Here is a 13860-nt window from a genome sequence, read left to right on the forward strand (position 1 = left end):
TTTGGGGCTTCAAAACCCCCTTATGGGAGTTTACGGTTTTTTGGAGTTGTTCCCAAACCGTAAACACAAGTTTTTCGGGTTTTTGAGAGTTTAACCCATAGATTTGCATGCATGTTATGTTAAACAACAAGCTAGGAAGGATTACTTCCGATTTTGGAGCTTGAATGAGGTGATTCTTGATCAAAACCCGATTTTTAGAGAGAGAGTAGAGAGAGAAAGTTCCAAGGTGGGTGAAAAGGTTCAAATGGAGTCCACTCAACCCTTATATGGGGTTGAGTCCACGGTTAGGTGGGGACACACCCAATCCTGACATTAAACGGAGTTTAAGATTTTACCCGATTAAATGACCGTAACCCGACTTAGTCGTAAACTAGAAATTTTTCCAAAGGATTATCGAGGGTAATATATGTGATTTTATAGATTTCCTACACGTAGGAAATTATGTCAATAACCCTAGATGAATTATTTAACTTAAAAGTTAACGGACAATTTTTAATAATAAAATCAAATTTATTAACGGAATGGTTACAGTGACGGAATAAATTTCGGGTTGTCACACACCGCACCAATACTATCCCTCCCCGAAGGGATAGAAGACTTCGTTATCTATTGCGATGCGTCTAATCAAGGGCTCGGATGTGTTGTGATGCAGCGAGGTAAGGTCATCGCCTATGCCTCGAGACAGCTGAAGACACACGAAGTCAACTACACTACCCACGATCTTGAGTTAGGAGCAGTTGTGTTTGCTCTGAAGATCTGGACACACTACCTGTATGGTACAAAGAGCACTATCTTTACAGACCGCAAAGGCCTACAACATATATTCGACCAGAAGAAGCTCAACATGAGACAACGACGGTGGGTCGAGCTACTCAGTGACTATGAATGCGAAATTCGTTATCATCCGGGTAAAGCCAACGTAGTAGCTGACACCCTAAGTCGGAAAGAATACTCTGGTCATAGATTCAAATCATTGACTATGTCTATCCACTCACACTTGTCCACGCAAATTAAGGAGGCTCAGCTCGACGCTTTGAAACCTGAAAATGTGGCGAGTGAATCCCTGAGAGGGATGGATAAGAACTTGGAAGTTAAGGGTGGCGGAGCTTATTATCTCATGGATCGGATCTGGACCACGAAACACGGTGGTTTCAGAGACTTGGTAATGAACGAGGCACACAACACTCGTTATTCCGTCCACCCAGGTTCAGATAAGATGTATCTGGATCTTAAAAAGCTATACTGGTGGCCTAACATGAAAGCATAAATTGCTACCTTCGTGAGTAAATGCCTTACTTGCACTAAGGTCAAGGTCGAATACCAGAAACCCTCAGGTCTCCTACAACAACCAGAGATACTGGAATGGAAGTGGGAGCGGATCACTATGGACTTCATAACCAAGTTGCCCAAGACAACGGGTGGACTTGATACCATATGGGTCATGGTCGATAGATTGACCAAGTCCGCACACTTCATGCCTATCAAGGAAACAGACAAGATGGAGAAGCTTACAAGAACTTACATTCGGGAGATTGTACGACTGCACGGTGTTCCCATATCCATTATCTCGGACAGAGATAGTAGATTCACTTCGAGGTTCTGGCAGTCGTTACAAAGTTCCCTAGGAACTAGGCTGTACATGAGTACACCCTACCATCCACAGACCGACGGGCAAAGTGAGAGGACTATCCAAACCTTGGACGATATGTTGCGAGCCTGTGTGATCGTCTTTGGAAAAGCATGGGATACTCATTTACCCCATGTCGAATTTTCCTACAACAACAGTTATCACACGAGCATAAAGGCTGCTCCATTCGAGGCCCTCTATGGCCGAAAGTGCAGATCCCCTCTGTGCTGGGCTGAGGTGGGTGATACCCAGTTAGCTAAGGGACGAGTCCTGACAGTACTCTCACGGGTCCGGAGATCATTCGGGAAACGACAGAGAAGATCGTTCAGATTCGTGAACGATTGAAAGCCTCTAGAGACCGACAGAAAAGTTACGCAGATAAACGAAGGAAACCGTTGGAATTCCAGGTCGGCGACCGTGTTCTATTGAAGGTCTCACCCTGGAAGGGCTTGATACGCTTTGGAAAGCGCGGAAAGCTAAATCCAAGATACATAGGGCCTTTCGAGATTCTCGCTAGAATCGAACCTGTAGCTTACAAACTTAACTTACCACGCGAACTCAGTAACGTACATTCTACTTTCCACAAAGTGTCTGTCCGACGAGACTCTTGTAATCCCACTCGACGAGATCGAGATCAACGAGAGCCTCAACTTCGTGGAAGAACCTATAGAGATCATGGACTGGGAGGTCAAACAAACGAAACAAAGCTGTATCCCGATAGTGAAGGTTCGCTGGAACGCCAAGCGAGGACCTGAATTCACTTGGGAGCGAGAGGATCAGATGAAACTGAAATATCCTTGTCTTTTTACTTAGTTATTTGTAACTACTTATTTTCTTAAACTCTAATTTCGGGACGAAATTCCTTCTAATGGGGGGATGATGTGACAACCCAAAATTTCTATTCTGTACAGCCATTAACTTCAATAGAAGTCAGAACAGTTTCTGCTAACTTTTGAGCTGTGTAGAGTCAGTTTGAGTGTTCTAAAGCCTAGTACTTCAGGAGATAACAGGAGAGAGGATGCCCTAGGGTTTATTGTGCAACAATAAAGTTCCAAAACTCCAAGAGTTTGGAGTTTACGGCCTAAACATGGTGTTTACGGCCGTAAACCCCAAGAGGTATAAATATGGCACTTAGCCATTTTATTCACTTTTTCACCATTTCAAGACTAGAACTCAAATCCTCTCAAGTATCATCCGATTTTCCTTCTTGATCTTCAACTTTGTAAGTGTTTCTTACCCTAATAAGTTGATATATTACTTAATCTAGTGATCTTACATGATTCCATCCGTGAAATCATTCCATATGTGTAGATCTTCAAGTTTCACCAAGAACACACACTAGTGTTCTTGGACTTTTAACACCCTTTCAAGCTTCTACATAGTAAGTACTCTTACCCTAGTGTGTTATAAGGCTTGTTTCACTTCTAAATCAACTAGAAAACACCAAGAAACACAAGATCAAAGGTGTTTACGGTCCAACATGTTCTTGGACCATAAACCGTAATGAATGGGCCAAAGTGTGTCGTAGTCCTTTACCAAGCCTTGGATACTAGTGTAGATCCATCCTTGATCTGCTTAAGACCTTAAACATCAAAAAGACCATAAACCATATGGGTTTACAGCCGTAAACACATGGAGAAATGGTCCATGGGCAGTAAACTCCATAAAGGGGTGAAATGTTGCCCTAATCACTTCCTAAGGCTTAGACATGAAGTAGGAATGCTTCTTATGACCTTATAAGCTTCTAAATGCAAAATGGTAAAAGTACCATGAGTTTACGACCGTAAACTCATGGGTTTACGACCGTAAACTCCAAGGGAGTTGGTTCCAAAACCGTAAACTCCAAAAGAGTTTACCCTTGGACCCTAAACTCAATAGCCAAGTCCTACAACCCTTAGATGCAATCCTTAGTACTTATAGCACTTAAATCAAGTGTTTTACATGTCTTAGGATGTCTTAACTTGGTTAATTAGTTGTTTAATGACTAATTGGATACACATATGTGTTATTATATGCTAACTAGGATCCTTGTGTGTGTTCGATCTTCACTTGACACTTAGCATCCTATAACAATCCGTTCATCCAAACCACTCACTACAGGTGAGTTCATACCCCTTAATCAACCTTTTAAATTGATTTTAAATGCTTTTATGGGTGGGGGGAATACAAGTTGAACTATTATAGTTATTATATCAATCACATGTGATTAATATCTACCAAACAAGTGGATTTCTTACTTTTCAAACTGTGTTATCAAACTGTTTTACAAACTCGTTTACATGTCAAATACTTTTATTTAAACTCTTTTAAACTTATATTCTGTTAAATGTGTATCTATATAGATATAGTTATATAAGTAGGATTGAAAGGACTTAGGACTGATAGCTCACCTTCCTTCCTGTTCCTTGTTTGGTTGTGGACTTAGGGTATTCAGGTTATTTGTCCGAAGGTCATTTGAATCCTAGTTATATATCATGTATATGTGTATAGATATAAAAGGTTACTTCTTTCTATTCAATACCTTTGGGTAGAAAAGGTATACACAAACATGTTCATACATTCAAACAACATTACTAGTAAGCTATAATAGGTATACTTTAGAGAGATACTAATACTATTACTAGAACAGAGAGAACATAACATACAGATAGAGAATACTATGATGAGAAACAAACAATACCATACAGAGAGAACATAACATACAGATAGAGAATACTATGATGAGAAACAAACAATACCATACAGAGAGAACATACATACATGCTACACAGGGAGAGAACACACAATACAGCTAGCACATACATATACAAGAACATTACTACAGTTATGTGAGCCATGTAACGGGGCATGACATCACCTGTCATGGCCCGTTTTGCATCCAGAATCTCCTTAAGTGGGAAGCGTTTGAGTTTGTGTATAGATCTATACTGGATTGACTATCCTACACCTTGCTGCTCGCTACAATGGGACGTGCAAGTCTACGGGTGCTAAACGTCATTTCTTCCGACGTCTTACATCGTCGTGTTTCATAGTTGGTAGCAGGATACAAGCCGATCACATGGTACTTTAAATAACAATTGGTTTAAGGTAGTTAGTACAACAGTAGTTACTTAATACAACACTACAGTACTATTTCATTTTCCCATTGCATTCAATTTGTGATATTCACACAATAAACAGTAATGTAAAAAACTATATTTTTGGTTAATGATAGTCAGATTTGGGAAAATACATACTCTTACAAGAGACACACACGCAGACACTAGATGCCTTGGTAGAAGGCTACTTTTAGTAGGAAACATAGGGTTTTCTAGGAGAGTTCAAACAATTACAAACAATTACAAACTTTTACAAACTTATACATCACATACTTACAAACACTTACATACAAACAATGACACTAATATACTTATGATCTCACCAGCTTTAAAGCTGATAAACTCTTTCAAAATAAGTTGTATTCTCAGGTCACCAGTAGACAAGTACCGGTGCCAGGTTTTGAGAAGATGGAGCTCGTTAGACTCATCTTTTATTTTGATTCATATTTTTGGTGTCTATATAAACTTGACAGAACACACTTGTATTAAATTATATTACTAATGCAATGGATGATGTTGTTGCTTGTTTACTGCTATGCATTGTTGTGATACTGTACATGACGTCCTCCACCCCCGAACGATTCCGCCGTTCCGGTTTTGGGGTGTGACAGAAGAGACTAGTACTTCAGGTATCTACTAGATATAACTCATACTTTTCATATAACACTTAGGTACTTGGTACCTAAATGTTAATCTAATATTTGTAATTGGCTTGCAGATATTTACTGAAGATTAACCAGCTCAGCACAATCAAGTTGGAACTACACTATCGGAGATTAATTTATTATTTATGCTAGGAACATAATTCATTTGTATTATGAAATAGTATTTGTTTTGGAAAAACGTATGTTTTAATTTAGCTTGCCTAAATATATGTCTCAGTTTAATTTATGAATGATTGACTATTTACTTAAATCGTTCTTCATAACGATCACCTTCATATTCAGAAATGATAAAAATTCTATTTATGACACTAGATCTCTTAATAAGAATTATAAAGTAAATATCAATGTTTTATAAATAACAAGATCTATATGCAAAATGCTTTTGACATAATTCTGTTGCATGTACGTATATATTATTTTATGTAATTTTGTTGTGCAAATATGTTTTAATGTAACCTAGATAACACATGAATCTCGACGGGAAGGAAACCAAGTTTGAGATATCTAAAAGTATGAGGTTGCCCAGCCAAAACTAAATGTTACACCCCCAGCCGGCGGCGGAAACACCGGGCGATGTAACGTCATCTTTGTATCACAGTTATAAAACATACATTGAACAGTACTAAAGAATTTTATAAACTACATACCTTTATTTATGATCGAAAGTCACATTATTATTGTTTCCTAGTATTTATTACATAATATCCGGCTATTGCATATGTCTTAACGGATATATGTTCCATACCAACAGAAAGGATAATAGTAAAACTTCTCCTGTTCGAGAAACATTCACCTTACCAAGTTCCTGAAAACACATGCATTTTGAAAATACGTCAACATAAAGTTGGTGAGTCCACATGTTTTGAATCCATATAAAATAATACTTTTTCCAAGTTTAAAAAGTATAAAACATAGTATAAAAGAGTCATCCTGACTCATATCTAACACATAGTATATATCCTAAGGACAATAGTTTACTTATTAAATAAGTTATATACCTAAAATCTCCATATACTTAAATCAAGGAAGGTTACTATATATAAATCCTACTTCAATTCTATACAAGTATATATACTAGGTAATATTATTTACCTATAAATTCCTTGTACCTAGAGTATAAGTGGTTGGGAACTTATACTTAACATTAATACTTGTATATCGACAAAGTATAATGTTTCTAATAATTTGCTACCATGAGTCTGTATCCGCTGCTATGACATACAAGACCTCTAACAAAAAAATCCCATCAATGGTTCCACGAAGGATTTCCACCATTGATGCCATAAAAGATTATACCCGGGCTACCACGAAGGATACCACCCATATAACGGGCTACCACGAAGGATACCACCCATATAAAAATACTTTGCGCTTCATCGACGCCGGATCAATAAACAAATAAAAGGACAGTTCATCACTCGCTAAATATTGGGTTGTAGCTAACAACATCAAGTGGGGTTGTCAACCCATATAATTTCATACATGACTTCCTTGCTCACATGGGATTAACGATTACAGGTCAGAGGATTTCCCCTAAGATTCCCAATCTTAGTTGATGAATATAATAGCTCATGTAGATTTTGACGGCCTCCTAAAGTTCTAACAACAAAAGCATGTTCGTGTCTAAAACACAAAGTTACTAGACTATGCTTTTAAACATTACTCCTAATTTCATAATATTTAGGCAGTACAACGGCAATAACTTGAGGTAAAACCAGGTTTTATCTTAACATAAAACCATTAATAACAACATACTTAAGAAGTATATATATATATATATATATATATATATATATATAGAACTCCCGAATATAATTTCTGGGCTATATTAACAACATACCAGGTTTTATCTTGACATAAAACCAATAATAACAATATACTTACAAATTAGTATATATAACTCCCGAGTATAACTCCGGGGTTATATCAATCATAATATATATAGAACTCCCGTGTATAACTCAGATTCTACATTAGTATAATAATATGCTAACAAGTTTAAGATAGTTGTATGTTTTCAATATATTATATATATTCTAGGTATATATGATACAAAACAACTATATCCCGGTTAATATAACTATCTACGTTGATACGAACATACTATCATATAAACATAATATAAAATTTTATATAATATTTAGCATGCATTTTCCCACAAAAACATTAAAAACAGTGGGGCCGTGAAACTCGCCCTAGTTGTGTGTTTTTATACAATCTAACTAGAAACGGTCAGGGGTTCGTGATCGTTGGGCTCAGGACGAGGAATGCCTTCAGCAAACGAGAGAGAGGAAATAAATTTAGGTGTAAGAATGGTTAGGGTCGAACTTGCTATTTATAGGCTGCCAGTACAAGTCCACGTCTTGGACATATATGTCCACGTCGTGATACATAGCTACATCACCTCGTAGACTTGCCATTTGGGTCCTAGCTTTGGAAGGTGTCAAGATACTGGCTTCACGTCATGAACTTTATGTCCACGTCATGGAGTCTTAACACATCACTCCCGTAGGCTTGCCAAGTGCATTCTAGCCTTGAAAAGTGTCCTAGATCACTTTCACGTCGTCAACCTTCATGTTCACGTCGTAGAGCATGGCTGATTAGGGATTATGTCACATGTCACACTCTTACACTACTACATCTTCGTAAGATCAAATCTTTAGCATACGAACTCTGTTTTTGACGTTCTTTATATCCACGCGTAGGTATTTACGAGTACTACAACTCTATTTTAGATTCCTGTAGCTAATTCTCACTATATTTAACTTCTTTTTATTATAGAGATTTATAGTGTTAGAGTTTATCATAACTTCTTCACGCGAAGTTAGATTAAGATTTGTATGGACGTATACTTTGATTTATATTATAAAGTATGTACGAGAATTCATACTTGCATTAGAATTTACCATGAACTACATAGTAATTTTATCATATTACTTGATTGACATAATCACATGTGATTGTTGTTGACCTATTTTGACTGTTGTTACATTCTTCCCCTGTTGAAATAATTTATTCCCGAAATTTATCTTGTGGATGGGGTATTGTTAAATAGTTGGGGATATTTTTATTTCACCTGATCTTCCCATTCCCAAGTAAATTCAGGTCCTCGTAAAGAGTTCCATCGAATATTCACTATGGGAATACAACTTTGTTTTAATTGTTTGACTTCTCGATCCATGATTTCGACAAGTTCTTCTACAAAGTTGAGTTTGGCATTGACTTGTATATCGTCAAGAGGTACAACAAGTGTGCCATCGGATAGACATCTTTTAAGATTCAATATGTGGAAAACATCGTGTATATTTCTTAATTCTTGAGGCAACTTAAGTTGATATGTGACAGAACCAATTGTTGGTAGAATTTCAAAAGGTCCTATATATCGCGTGTTTAGTTTGCCTCGTTTATCGTGCCTTTCCAAGGAGAGACCGTCAACACTACTTTATCTCCAACTTGGAATTCTAAAGGCTTACGTCTTACGTCAACATAACTCTTTTGACGATCACATATAGCCTTTAATCGCTCCTTAATTTGCACGATCTTTTTAGTTGTCTCATGGATTATTTCTGGCCCGGTACATAAGTTATCGCCTGTACGTTCTCTGGTCATTTGTGTGTCTCCAACTTCTACCCAACATATTGGGGAACGACATTTTCATCCATAAAGAGCCTCAAACAGTGCAGCTTTAATGTTGGTCTCATGACTATTGTTGTAGGAAAACACAATTAACGGTAAATGAGTATCCCATGCATTTCCAATGTTTATTACATAGGCTCGGAGCATATCTTCTAAAGTTTGAATGGTTCTCTCACTCTGACCATCAATTTGTGGGTGATATGTCGTGCTCATATCTAGACGTGTTCCTTAGGATTTTCGAAATGATTTCCAAAATCGTAACGTGAATCTACTATCTCGGTCAGAAATAATAGAAATCAGAACTCCACGCAATCTAGCAATTTCCTTGATAAATGGGCGGACTTAGTCAATCTATCGACTACTACCCAAATAGTGTCAGAATCACTAGGAGTTTTGGGTAGTTTGGTGATGAAGTCGATTGATATCTGCTCCCATTTCCATTCGGGTATTTCCGGTTATTGAAGTAAACCCGAGGGCTTTTGATGTTCTGCCTTTACTTTAGAACAAGTTAGGCACTTGCCCACATAAGTAGCAATCTCAGTCTTCATGTTTGGCCACCAATAATGTTCTTTTACATCTAAGTAGATTTTGTCAGAGCCTGGATCAACGGAATATATGTACTTGTGGACTTCTTCCAATACCAAGTCCCTGACACCACCGAACTTAGGTGTTCAAATTTGGTTCATAAAGTGTCGTTTTTCGTCATCTTTTTGTATAAATTGCTTTTCCATTCCTCGCAAAGTTTCGTTCTTGATGCTTTCTTCTTTTAAAGCCTCAATTTGAGCTTTTATAATTTGTGCGGAAAGGTTAGAATGGATAGTTATAGTTAATGCTCGTACCCGACGGGGTTTAATATATTTCTTTCGGCTTAAGGCATCTGCTACTACGTTTGCCTTTCCAGGATGATAACGAATCTCCCATTCATAATCATTCAACAATTTGACCCATCTTCGTTGTCTCATATTAAGATATTTTTGGTCAAAGATGTGTTGAAGACTCTTGTGATCGGTAAAGATAGTACACTTTGTACTATATAAGTAATGTCTCCAGATTTTCAGTGCAAAAACTACAGCTCCCAGTTCAAGATCAAGGGTAGTGTAATTATTCTCATGCACCTTAAGTTGTTGTGATGCGTAGGCGATAACTTTTCCTCTTTGCATCAACACACATCTCAATACTTCATTTGATGTGTTGTAGTATACGACGAAATCTTCTGTCCCATCTGGGAGGGATAGGATTGGTTCACTACACAACATTTGTTTTAGGTGCTGAAAAGCAACATCTTTTCTTTCTTCCCAGTTCGACTTCATATCTTTTTGGATTAGTGTTGTAAGTGGCTTGGCTATTTTGGAGAAATTCTGTATGAATCTACGGTAACAGACAGCAAGTCCTAAGAATTGACGCACTTATGTTGGCGTCTTTGGTGCTTCCTAGTTCTTGATTGATTCAACCTTGGAAGGGTCAACATGAATTCCTTCATTGCTAACTACATGGCCTAAAAATTATACTTCTCTAATCCAATATTCACATTTAGAGAATTTGGCATACAACTTTTCTTTTCTTAGTAGTTCCAAGATTATTTGCAAGTGTTGACCGTATTCTTCCTTGGTTCGTGAGTATATAAATATACCATCAATAAATACTATCACGAATTTATCCAAATACGGTTTGCAAACATGATTCATGAGGTCCATTAACACTGATGGGGCGTTGGTCAATCCAAAAGGCATAACTATGAACTCATAATGACCATATCGAGTCCTAAATGTGGTTTTTGAAACATCGTCTTCTTTTACTCTAAGTTGATGGTATCCTGATCTGATATCTATCTTTAAGTACTAGCTAGATCCTTGAAGTTGATCGAATAGATCTTCATTTCTTTGAAGCGACTAACGATTCTTGATCGTTAGTTTGCTTAGCTCCCGATAATCAATACACATTCGAAAGGATCCTTCCTTCTTCTTAACAAACAAAATTGGTGCTCCCCAACGCAAAAAGCTTGGTCTGATGAAGCCTTTGTCAAGAAGTTCTTGAAGTTGGCTAGATAGTTCTTGCATTTCAGATCGAGCCAACTGATAAGGAGACTTCGCTACTGGTGCTGCTCCTGGAATTAAGTTGATTTGGAATTCAATTTGTTGAACGGGAGGTATTCTAGGTAGATCTTCAGGAAATACATCTGGGTATCACGTACTTGAGGTATGTTGTTGATTTCTTTTGTTTCACTTTTCTTATCTACAATGTGAGCCAAAAATGCGCTAGATTTCTTATGTAGATATTTTTGCGCCTAGGTGCAAGTGATGACTTTGAGGTTTTTCCCAGACTTATCTCCATAGATAATCAGGGCTTCACCGTTAGGTAAGGGTAGTCGTATGGCTTTTTCGTAGCATAGGATTTCGGTGTAATGTAAAGATAACCAACTCATGCCAATTATGACATCAAAACTACCAATAGACATTGGCATGAGGTCGACATGAAAGAGGTACTTATTTAGAGTTAATAGACAATTTTATAGAATTTCATGTGTTCTCTTAGTTTGACTGTTAGCGATTTCTACTTCATATATTTCTTTTAATTTTCTAGACTAATGACTTAATAGTTTTCTAAACGTCGAGGTTATAAAACTTCTATCAGCTCCAGAATCGAAGAGTATAGTAGCAAATAAATTATCTATGTGAAACGTACCAGATACCATCGAAGGGTCCTGGATAGCTTCTCTACTTCCGATTACGAATGCCCTGTCATGGCCTAAACCTCACTGACTCCTTAACTTTGGACATTCCTTCTTGATGTGTCCAATTTCACCACAATCAAAACATGCTCTTCCTCCACCATAGCCTGTTCCAATATTTATTCTCTGATTTACTGTTGCAGGTGTTGTCCTCCTTCAGTAACTGGCAGTGTGCCCCTTCTTTTTTCACTTCATGCAAACAAAACAACCTGTGTGCTGATGGTTGCACTGACTGCACCATGGAGAATTTCCATTATTCCTCCTTGGTTGTATGGGTATCGCTATCATGGCTGTATAAGTAGTTTCTACTTCTTGTCTCTTCCCGAATGATTGTCTGGGATTCTTCCAATTGAACTTGTGCTTGTTCGTTCCATATTTGGGAGGTTCAGCTTTTGAGACCATAAATTTCCCTTGGATCTCTTTGTTGGTTAGCTGATGAGCTATTCGCTTTGTGCTGTCATATGTTGTAGGTTTTGAAGCGATCACCATCCCTTTTATTTGTGATTATAGACCCCAGATATATCGCTCGATCTTCTTATATTCAGGGGTTACAAGTGATTGACACATCACCGCAAGGTCATTAAATCTAGCGATATAAGCATTTATCTCTGAACCCTTAATTGTTAGTTCACAGTTCTTGTTCCACCTTTTGTATTTCCTCCCAAGGACCATACTCCTCTACTAACATCATCTTTATCTCCTCCTATTTCATGGAATTTGTAGCATTAATTCCCATTGAATTTACATAGTTGTTCCACCATGTTAACGTCGCATCAACAAAAGTACATGCTGCAAATCTTACATTACAATCATCTGGACAGAAGCTTATTTGAAAGATGGATTCTATCTTTTCAATCCACCTGGTCAAATTAACAATCCCTTCCATTCCATGGAAGCTTTTTGGTTTGCAATTCATAAAGTCATTGTAGGTACACATTCTGGTCGTTCCTACATTGCCTTCATTTCTAATTCCGCATGTTGTGACATTAGCTAGAGATGCATCTATTCTCTGAGCTATAATTTCTTCAACTTCCGCTAAACATATTGAGGGATTTATTTTTGGTGGTGGTGGTTGTGTTTGTTGTTATGTTTCAGATCGTTGGTTAAGGTTTAGCCGAAAACTACTTCTTCTAGGCATTTTTATTTAGTTCCTATTATAAATAGTAAAGATATTATGAGTTTTATGAAGTATTTTTTTAGTCATTAAAATACTAATGACTTCAATTATTCTTTAAGGTATAGAACATAGTGAACGATACTATTTGGCACAGGATTATTGTAATATATGCTTCATATTTATTACCAGTGGCTACATTAGTTTATTATAGATTTATATGAGAAAAGTTTCTAAAAACATTGCAAGGTTTACTACACCGTTGGTATAAACTTTTCCCTATTACCTTAACTAGTCTGATTTTTATCTCCTATCTTACACAACCACTCGTTTTACTCTATCTACCAATATCCTAAGTGATGGCATAGTGCGTCACTGACGTGAACCATTTGTTCCTCAAGTGCTTGGTTTCTTTGCTCAAGCTCTCCAATGCGTTCTTCATTTCTTCAAGTTTGATTGTAGAGTTCTAGTTCTGCAATCCTTGCGTCGTGAGTAATCATGTCGTTATAAGAGAAATTAATGTGATTATGGAAATCCATCACTGCCTCTTGATCTCGCTTTCTCTATCTTTCTAACCTTCGCATCCTTCCTGAAAGATGAGTAGTCTTCCCTTTGACAATTTCCATCTTGTTTTTTATTCTCACACTTTTCTCAAACAGCTTAGATAAAGTGTCATCTTTGAGAAGAAGGTAAGAGATATGGTCGGGATGATTGACCGATCTAATACTTGTTTGTAGCTCTTTCTTATGCTATGCACCTATCAACCGTTTGTGTCATTCTTGCAGGTTCATCTTGAACTCTATGGGTACCCGAAGATGTCCCATTTGGATTCTTTCTAATCCTTATCCATTGTGGTATGGACTTACGAGCTGTGCGTTTCATCTTTGCTCCTCCTGGAATTTGACGATAAAGGGTATTCATTGGGGGTGAGGAAGATGCAACTGATTCTGTCTCTTCCATAGGCTCATTTTCTTCCATTGGTTCGCTTTCTT

The sequence above is a fragment of the Lactuca virosa genome, chromosome 4 (genome assembly GCF_052849685.1).
Source record: "Lactuca virosa cultivar CGN04683 chromosome 4, Lactuca_virosa_CGN04683_v6, whole genome shotgun sequence".
Taxonomy (NCBI): Eukaryota; Viridiplantae; Streptophyta; class Magnoliopsida; order Asterales; family Asteraceae; genus Lactuca; species Lactuca virosa.